The sequence below is a fragment of the Crocuta crocuta genome, unplaced genomic scaffold, assembly GCF_008692635.1.
Source record: "Crocuta crocuta isolate KB4526 unplaced genomic scaffold, BGI_CrCroc_1.0 scaffold72, whole genome shotgun sequence".
NCBI classification, from domain to species: domain Eukaryota; kingdom Metazoa; phylum Chordata; class Mammalia; order Carnivora; family Hyaenidae; genus Crocuta; species Crocuta crocuta.
The window spans coordinates 845,317-855,055 of NW_027529427.1; the positions used below are offsets into that span (position 1 = coordinate 845,317).

At 43.6% G+C, this 9,739-nt stretch overlaps 1 protein-coding gene across 2 annotated transcripts in view; it reads right to left on the reverse strand.

Moving 5' to 3' along the window:
• Positions 1 to 8,080: 8,080 nt before the first annotated feature.
• Positions 8,081 to 9,739, reverse strand: part of A2ML1 (alpha-2-macroglobulin like 1) — a 51,467-nt gene continuing 49,808 nt past the window's right edge. The window contains exon 34 of one of the 2 annotated variants that reach the window (XM_077759047.1): positions 8,081 to 8,285. The gene's annotated coding sequence lies outside the window, so the exon portion shown is untranslated. Of the gene's footprint in view, positions 8,286 to 8,685; positions 8,933 to 9,739 lie in introns of those variants that run through there. The other variant, XM_077759045.1, reaches the window with a different exon arrangement.

A 9,739-nucleotide genomic window follows, 5' to 3' on the forward strand; every position in this document is an offset into this window, starting at 1 on the left:
TGGGTTGGGGTGGGGTGGGGTGGGTTGGGTTGGTTGGGTTGGGAGCACCGACCTCTAGCAGGGAGCCAGAAAAGGACAGTGAAGTGGACCTGATGGTGGGCCCATTGAGCCAAGAGTTGGAGGGAATAAAGTTCCCTAAACATAAAACTCTTGTCTTGCAGAAAGTACGGGCATCGGAAGGGCGGCAGGAGAAGGGGTGGATGCGGGAAGACTGTGCCAAAGAAATGGAAGTGATCCGGAGAACGGGGATGGTCAGCGCCCACGGGTCCTCGCCGTACACAGAACCTCGACGAAAATGAGGTTCCAACGAGGAGTCAAAGACCCCGAGGGCGGCGAACGGATGGAGCGGAGCCAGGAGTGAAGTGACCCAAGTGAGCGGCGAAACGTGCTCGCGGATCGCGGCGAGCCGGGCAGGAGAGGGACAGACAGAAGTCAAGGAATCGGATGAGGCACCAAGCGGACCATCCGAAGCAGGGAGGTCACCAGACAGCGTGCTCGGCTGGGAGAGGCAAAGTCGGGGAAGGAAAAATGAATGAGAAAACGAGCAGTCAGAAGCAACTGGGGTGACGGGCAGACGGCGTGAAGCGCGGCGGAATGAATAGCACGGAGACTTGGACCCGCAGAGCCGAAGGACCGCAGAGCGGAGCGCCGGCGGCAGGGAGGGCGAGACGCGGGGGAGGTACCTGGGGCGGTACGCGCACGGAGGTGGCTCAGAAACATCCCCGCGCGGCCAAGNCTCGAGTCCCTCGTTTCCTGCCGGGCCCGTTGCCATGGCGACGCCGCTCCCGGGCCTCTGCGCTCCAGGCCCCGGGGTTGTCGTGGGTTTTTTTTCCCCCCTCTCTCGCTCTCTTTCTCCTCTTTTTTTCCCTTCTTTCTCTCGGGGTTCTGCTCGGCGGTGGGAGGGACGAGACTGAGGAAGTGCTGGCCTCTAGCGGGGAACCCGCTCTCGCTCTCCCGACCGGGAGATGGGAGAAGGGAGGGAAGTGACGTGCCGAGGGGGAAAAAGGAGGTATTTTCTGGAGCTTCTGGGAATAGGGGCTAGAAAGAAAGGATCAAAGGGACGACCGGGCAGAGGGAGGGAGCGCAGCAGCAACCCTCGAGACCCGCCGGACGGGGCGAGGAGATGGAGCCGAGGAGAGGAGAGGGGAGGGGAGAAAGCGATCGAGGACCCGGAGAGAGAACGGGGATTGTTTAACCCTCACCTCCGCTCCGGGAAGGCGGGAAAGAGTGCTGCCCAGAAACTGAACCCATTAGGAGTTGACATTCATTTAAAAGCAGCAACCCGATAACACTTGCTTTGAACGACCCATTTAAGTGCGTAGTTTCAGGGGTTTTGTGTGCGCCTGTGGTCTTGTGTTTAGCTGTATATGCGAAGGCGGACGACGGAAACCAGGGAAGAGGCATGAAGGGAGGGCACACACGAGTAGAACAATGGGCTGTATTGGGGGGGTGCCAAACACTGGAGGAGGCGGTGGCCTTTGTCATTTTCCGTCTGAGAGCCGCTTGTCAGTGTTTAATGCTCCTAGTTTTGGGAACATTCAGCTACTATTAATAGAGCACCTACTATGTGCCACCTCCGGTTTGGGAAACTTGGGTTACTTCGGGGCACAGAACAAAGATAAGTGGCCTCGGTTACCTTTACAGAGGCCGGGAGGCTGGCGCTTCCTCGGGCGTTATCCTGATCCAGTAACAATTTTTACCTCTTCGCTTTTCCCAGCCTCTGTCCCCGTCTGTTATTTTCTCTGTCCACCCACGCTTTTAAAAGCCAACGCAGGATTTGTTTTCAGAGGAAAAACGAGAGGTGTCCTCTTTGTTCGTAAAGGAGATCCGTGTAGGTCTGCGCCGAGGGCGGGGTGTTGGGACCCAGGCTCGATCTGTGGCCGCCAGATTCAGGTCAGAGGGAAATCTCTGCCAGGCTTCTAGGAACCAGCCGGGCAAGTACGTGAGGGAAGAAACCGGAGGGCAGCCAAAGGCCTGGGACGGCAAAGACGCGAGGCGTGGGGTGTGTGTGTGTGTGTGTGTGTGTGTGTGTGTGTGTGTGAAAGGGTGTGTTGTCGGCGGTCGACAGGCTTTGGCGGAGGATGAATTGAAAAGATTCTGGCAGAGAACTAGTGGTAAAAACTAGGTAAAGCGTTAGTCATTTAATTCAACCTCGGGTTTCTGGCACGTCCAAGAAGTTTAAAGCTTTCTTGCGGAGGCTTACGGTGCATGTGTGGGGCCCGAGCTGAATCTCCCGCACAAGTGAAAACGTTGTATCCAGAGACAGTTTTCAGATGATACGACGTTCAGGTCCAGAAACCCTAGTCATGTGCTTCCGCGAGTTCCCTCGCGAACTGGTGCCTTTAAGTGTCCAAAGAAGGCCTGTGATATATGCCAAGTATATTCACCGTTAGAAGTGAAGCAGAATCAGTACTACTACTGATAGATGCATTCCGCCGCTAAAGGTTTTTTTGTCTTCCCTGGTCACCAGCCCCTACAGCTACTAAAAGTTAAACATTCCGAAGATCTTAGGGAATAAGGTAGTGACGATGTGTAATTTTGGGGAATGCTATAAATCTAGCCTGGAATATACTCTTATCACAGACCATGTGTTCTTGATTATGAACTAGTAGTTTAATTTTCTGATGTAAAGGCTTGTACCCCATATTTCACAACAATTGTTTTCAGCTTCCTTTCCCTCTAAGACAGGCCAGTCTTCCAGAGTTATGGGTGTAAGCAATTTTCCAAAGGAAATTTCAGGATAAAAAAGAAATGTGTTAATAATGAAGTATTAGGAAAACCTCCGTCCATATGAAAATCATTCTCATGGACTAAATCAGATTGGGAACAGGTACTGAAGAATTTGTCTCTATCTAAACGGAGCAAAACAATCTGTAATCCCTAGAAAATCCTTAACTGACTTTTCTTTTCTTCTTCTTCTTTTTTTTTTTGAATTTTGCTAAGCTTTCTCATTTTCATTTAATGATTCTGCTGGAATTAGTGTTTTCCTTTTCAAACCAAAGCGTTCTCCTGAATAGAGGCTAAATAATTTCTTTACTCTGCATAACATTGAAAGTCATTAGCATAAACAGGTGAAAAGGAAATGCATTCTATCTGTCGTGTCTGTTGTGTAGAAGCCGAAGCCCTCCCCCTGAAAACACACCTAAATAAGGAAAATCAGGTTTTGAAAGGAGCTCACCTCTTTGGCAGCAGCTTAAAGCGAATAGAAGAATCGGCAGGCCAGTTTAATTTTGCATATCAACTGAACCTAGAATAAGCATTCTTCAGCCCTGCTAAACCCAGCTTTGCACGATGAATTGTGGAGGAGGAGAAGGCCCTTAACCCTAGAGGTGTTAGCATCATCGGAATGTATCTATTTACAAGAAACCAGGTGAGTAAGCAGGTGTGATCAGCTTCTATGCAAAACTGGACTGGATGAAGTAGGGGAAAAAGGAAATCATAACTTTTACTCTAAACACTACCAGCTAGATGCGAACCACCATACACATCACACACCCCCAGCCAATTTTTTAAGGTCTAGTTGGGAGAAGGCGGATGGGCTAGATGGGTGATGGGTATTAAGGAGGACACTTGTGTTGAGGACTGGGTGTTGTAAGTGATGAATCATGAAATTCTACTCCTGAAACCAGTATTACATTATAGGTTAACTAAGTAGAATTTAAATGAAAATTTGAAAAGGAAAAAAAAGGTCAGAAGGCAGAGACCAATGCTTTTACCATGTCCAATGTGACTTTTCTTTTTAATTTGCAGGAAATGTTACTAAGCGACAAAATAAATGGCCCTTGGTGACCTACAGGCAATAGATAGATGGATAGATAGATAGATAGATAGATAGATAGATAAATACGGTCTAATTGGGAGAACATGAAATGAAGGTTAAAAGGATTGATGACTCTTAGATTTGTAAAGCAAAAAAGAACTTTACATTATCTAAGGCCCTCAACTTTAACTGGGGAAAATTGGAGGCTGGAAGTTGAATGTAGAAGAGGGACATTTCATAATCCCTACCAAATAGAAGATAAATAATGATTTACTGAATTAATTTCCTAGATGTTGCCCTTCTGTCAACTGAAAAAAATATATACAAAACTAAAAGACAAAAATACCTCTTATTTCTCACTACTAGTACCCATGATCGACTTCTCAGGATACACTGTCCCAAAATACAGTACCTGGTATATTGAGTTTTCAAACTGAAGGAGTTTGAGAAAATGGAGGGAGCAGGAAAGTAATTCTAAACTCCTTCCCTCTTCCTTCTCTAAAACAGGTCATAAAGCCCTCATGTGAGAGGTGCCCTGGGCTGAAAGGAGTATCCATATCTCTGAAGAGTAAAGGACACCAAGAAGAATCCTCACAAACAGGCCTTGCTAAATTTCTCCCAATGTATAATAAGGACCGCATACTCCTTAGGATATTCCTCTACAACTGTTCACTCTTTATCAAACCTCGGATAAAAACACACCATTCTATTTCTTTGGATCTTCATTTTCGGATGAAGACTCCCATGTCACATCGAAATTACCTTAAGTAAATAAATTTTGTTGGAATAGGGGCGCCTGGGTGGCTCAGTCGGGTTAAGTGTCCGACTTTGGCTCAGGTCATGATCTCACAGTTCGTGGGTTCAAGCCCCACGTCGGGCTCTGTGCTGACAGCCAGCTCAGAGCCTGGAGCCTATTTCAGATTCCGTATCCCCCTCTCTCTCTGACCCTCCTCGCTCATGCTGTCTCTCTCTCTCAGAAATAAATAAAAAAATGTTAAAAAAAATTAAAAAAAAATTTTTTTTGTTGGAATAAATTTCTAGGCAAGATGGAGTCTCTTCTTGCCCAGGAATGCTGGGTCAGCAAACTGAAACTTTAGATAAATTTCATGGCCCTGTAAATGCTTCCCTAGGCCAAAAACTCAGTACATCCAATCAGCCAATCCCCAAACACTAAGCCAACTGTGGGCTCTATACTCACTTTGTTCTTTTATTCTTTATCCTCTAAAAGCTTCCTGCCTTCTGCCGCATTTTGCAGTTCTCTGAATGGAAACTGTCCACTTTCGTAAAGTGTTGAATAAAGTTTGTATAAGCTAAATTGTCTTCTTTAATAGTTTTTTGTTTTTTGCTTTACCGCTTATTTATTTTGCGGAGACAGAAAGAGACGAGTATGAGTTGGGTACAGAAAGTACGAATTGGGGAGGGGCAGGGGCAGAGAGAGAGAGAGGGAGACACAGAACCTGAAGCAGACTCCAGGCTCTGAGCTGTCAGCACAGAGACCGACATGGGGCTCGAACCCACAAACTGAGAATATGACCTGAGCCAAAGTTGGACATTCAACTGAGTGAGCCATCACCCAGGTGACCTCTTTAATCATTTTTAAACAATTTGTATGCTTTTCTCCTGTTAATCTATGTCAATTTAATTTTCAGGCTCAGCCAGGAACCCTAAAAGGGTTAAAGAAAACTTTTTCCTCTAGTACACCCACCCTACTTCCTGTCTTTAGAGTACAAATTAGAGCTCCAAATTGAGGGGCACCTGAGTGGCTCAATCTGTTAAATGTCAGACTTTGGCCCAGGTCATGATCTCTCGGTTTGTGAGTTCAAGCCCCACATAGGACTCTGTGCTGACAGCTCAGAGCCTGGAGCTGCTTCAGATTCTGTGTCTCTGCCTCTCTCTGCCCTTCCATGCTCATGCTCTGTCTTTCTCTGTCTCTCAATAATAAATAAATAAGCCTTAAAAAATTTTTTTAAATTACCATATTGATTAGTTTGCTCAGTATTCCATCGAGCATTTCCATCAAAAGAAAGGGATACACCCCCACCCTCATCCTTGAGTAGCATAAAGTTGACAATAACACAGAATCCACCAGTTTAGACCATTAGCATGCAATTTAGGGCAAATAATGTACCTTCTCTCAGTCTTGATTTTCTTTTTGAAGAATGGGAATAACAGCCAGTCATTGTTGGAAATAAATGCAATATTTATAAATTATTTCATACAATATCAGACACATAGTATGATCTATTATTATTAGATAATATATGAACCAATATATTTGGTAACCCAATATATTTTTGTCATCACCAGTGCGTCTAAATCACTATTTTTTTATTCAGCATACATCACATCTTTATTAACTCACAATTGAGTTAATGAGTTTATATGCTAATGAGTTTAGTTAATGAATTTACTGTTGAGGAAAAATTTTTACTCTCTTAATAGGGGCCCGTGAATTAAACTAACAAAAAATAAACAGGAGAAAAGGCATACAGTTTTATTAATATTTATTTGTATGAGAATTCTCAGAAAAGTAAAACTCAAAGTAGCTGTTAGACTTAGGAGCATATATACCCTTCTTAATAAATGAAAGAGGGGTGCCTGGGTGGCTGTCGTTTAAGCACCTACCCAACTTCAGCTCAGGTCATAATCTCACGGTTGGTTCATGGGTTTGAGCCCTGCATCAGGCTCGCTCTCTGCTGTTAGCACAGAGCCAGCTTTAGATCCTGTCTTCCTCTCTGTCCCTCCCCAGCTTGTGCTCTCTCTCTCTCTCAAAAATAAACCAAAAAAAACCCCACATTTTTTTAACGTTTATTTATTTTTGAGAGACAGAGAGATAGCATGAGCAGGGGAGGGGCAGAGAGAGAGGGAGACACAGAATCTGAAGCAGGCTCCAGGCTCTGAGCTGTCAGCACAGAGCCCAATGCGGGGCTTGAACTCACAAACCGCGAGATCATGACCTGAGCTGAAGTCAGACACTTAACCGACTGAGCCATCCAGGCAGCCCCTCCAAAATGTTTTTAATAAATAAATGAAAGAAAGTTTGGGCTTTCAGGAATGATAAATTGCAGAAAATTGCTCACTTTTCTCCCTGCACCAAAAACCAGACTGGGTGCAGGGGTTATCTTGGTGGAGAACTTGTCTGGCCTCTGTTAATTCTCCATTGCCTTCAGCTCAAAAGAATCTTGGGGCGCCTGGGTGGCTTAGTCGGTTAAGCGTCCGACTTTCGCTTGGGTCATNTGTCAGAAGAGCTTGTGACTCTTGATCTCAGGGTTGTACCTTAGAGCCCCATGTTGGGTGTAGAGATTACTTTTAAAAAATTACCTCACTGGGGCTTCTAGTTTGTCTTTTGGTCTACTTTTCCAGGATTTGGGTACAAATCCATGTTGAAACCAAGCACTAAATTTATATCCTTTGGGGTTATATACCCTAGGTCAGGAGAGCTACTCCCCCTGGGAAGACATCTAAAAGGAAAAAGTGATTTAAAATATACTTAGAGGGGGTGGGAAGTGAAAAAAAGTAATAAATAAAATAATAAAATCTACTTAGAGCCGCTGTTCATGGCTTCATATACATTACTGTGTTCAACTCTCTCAAAAACTTTTTTGCTAACTACTATTAATCTTTACCGATGAGGAAATTAACACTCAAGAAGGTGAGGGAAATTGTTCAAAGTTCATGAAGATAGTAAGTAATAGAGTTATCATTTAAATTCAGCTTCTGTCTGACTTCACAACTACATCACATCTTTTGCAGTATGAAAATAGAGTAGTGCAAAAGATCTACTTAAAAGGCTTAGTGTGTTGTATGTAAGTGATGAATCACTGAATTCTACTCCTGAAACCAATATTGCACTGTATGTTAGCTAACTAAAATTTAAATTACAAAATATATATATTATGAATAAAGGAATAAAATGCTTAATGCACATAAATGTTTGCACAAAGATACTTGGCATTTGCTACTGTAAATCAATGTAATGGAAGGCCCACTCTGCCTTTGTTCACAAGGGATATGGCTCTGATCCACAAAGATACTGGGGAGATGTCTCAGTGAAAAAATAAAGAAGAGAGATGTATATATTATTTCCCTAAATTGTCTGTTTTCTCCCTTCTGGTAAGCAGATAATGGTCCCAAAGATGTCCTTGTCCATGAAACCCACGAATGTATTATATGATGGCAAAGGGACATTAAAGTTGCAGATGGAATTAAAATTACTAATCAGCTGACCTAAAAATAAGATGCTCATTCTCTAATATCTGAATGTTCTATATTATCTGAATGAGACAAATAACAAGAGTCTTTAAAAATATAAGTGGGAGAAAAGACAGGCAGAATAGGCAGAGGATTCATCATGTCATTGCTGGCTTTGAAGATGGAAGGGGGACTGTGAACTGAGAAATGCAGGAAGGCTCGAGAAGTTAGGGAAGAAACAAGGAAGTTGATTTTCTTTTCCGGCCTCCAGAAAAGAACATAGCTTGATGACACCTCCATTTCCACCCGGTGAGACGCATGTCACACTTCTGATCTATAGAACGGGGAGGTAATAAATGTGTGTTGCTTTAAACCACTAAGTTGTGGTAAATTGTTACAGCAGCAGTAGAAAACCAACGCGTACTAACCCATATGTCAAAAAGCAGTGGCTAATTTTAGACCTTTTTTGCTGCGTAAAGTCCAGCCAACTGCCAACTTCATTACCCCTTTGTCTGCAAACAACAAGAGAATCTATGGCATCACATGCTTGGGCTAATCAATGAATAAAGAGCCTAGGAACCATTTTGAGTGGCAGCTTTTCAGTTCTGTGAAAATGATGTTAAAGTATGCTTTTCAAAAAGGTAGAATCATAACTCTCATGCAAATATAAAAAGAACACGTGTCAAAGGTTTTATATAACTTGTTAAGTAATGAAAGAACCAGTGAGACATTAAAATCAGCTCAAAGTGCATTTGAGAAGCTTGATATTTACAGTCAATTTAATGCAGGAATGTTAGAAAAGGCTGCTGGGTTGGATACAAAACTGGCTGACGTCCTATTGAAGCATGAACCATAACTTTAGGATTATATCTTCTAGGGGCACCTGGCTGGCTCAGTCGGTGGAGTGAGCAACTCTTGATCTCAGGGGTCATGAGTTTCGAGCCCCATGTTGCATGTAGAGATTACTTCAATAAATAAAACCTTAAAAAAAAAAAAAAAAGGATTATCTTTTCCACCACCAGGCAGGGAGTATTTGCATCTCTGAGTCAATCTCTGCCTTCCTGAGTTGTAAAGTAACCCAGTCAAGGGGAAATCAATCAAAGGCACAAACCCCGTCCTAAACCAAAAGGACACATTTCTAACTTTTGGGTAATTTTTTTGACGTCTTATAAATCTGAGTACAGAAATTGTTAGCGTTGCCAGAATCGGGGGGAAATAGATCTCCCTGTCAAAACACTCTGCCTGAGTGTCCTTCCTTTCTTGTTAAGAATGTTTTATTTTTGAGAGAAAGACTGCTAGTGGGGGAGGGGCAAAGAGAGAGAGGGCCAGAGGATCTAAAGCAGGCTCTACGCTGGCAGCTGAAAGCCCGACAAAGTGCTCAAATTCATGAACTGTGAAATCGTGACCTGAGCCTGAGACAGATGTTTAGCCAGATGAGCCACCCAGGCACCCCTGAATTTACATTTTTAACAGGATCACCCTGGCTGTTGTGTTAAAAATGGGCATGAGAGACAAGGATAGAAGCTGGTAGATCAGTTAGGAGGCATTTGCAGTATATCACCAGAGTGGGAAGAGTAGAAATGGCGAGAAGTGGCCAGATACTGGAAGTATAGGTACTATAAAGTATATGTGTGTACACATATGTATATGTATATATATATATATATTTTTTTTTAAATAAGCTCTACACCCAAATGTGGGCTTCAACTTATGACTTCAAGGCCAAGAGCCTCATTCTCTACCAACTGATCCAGCCAGGTGCCCCTGAATATATTTTGAAGTTAAAGC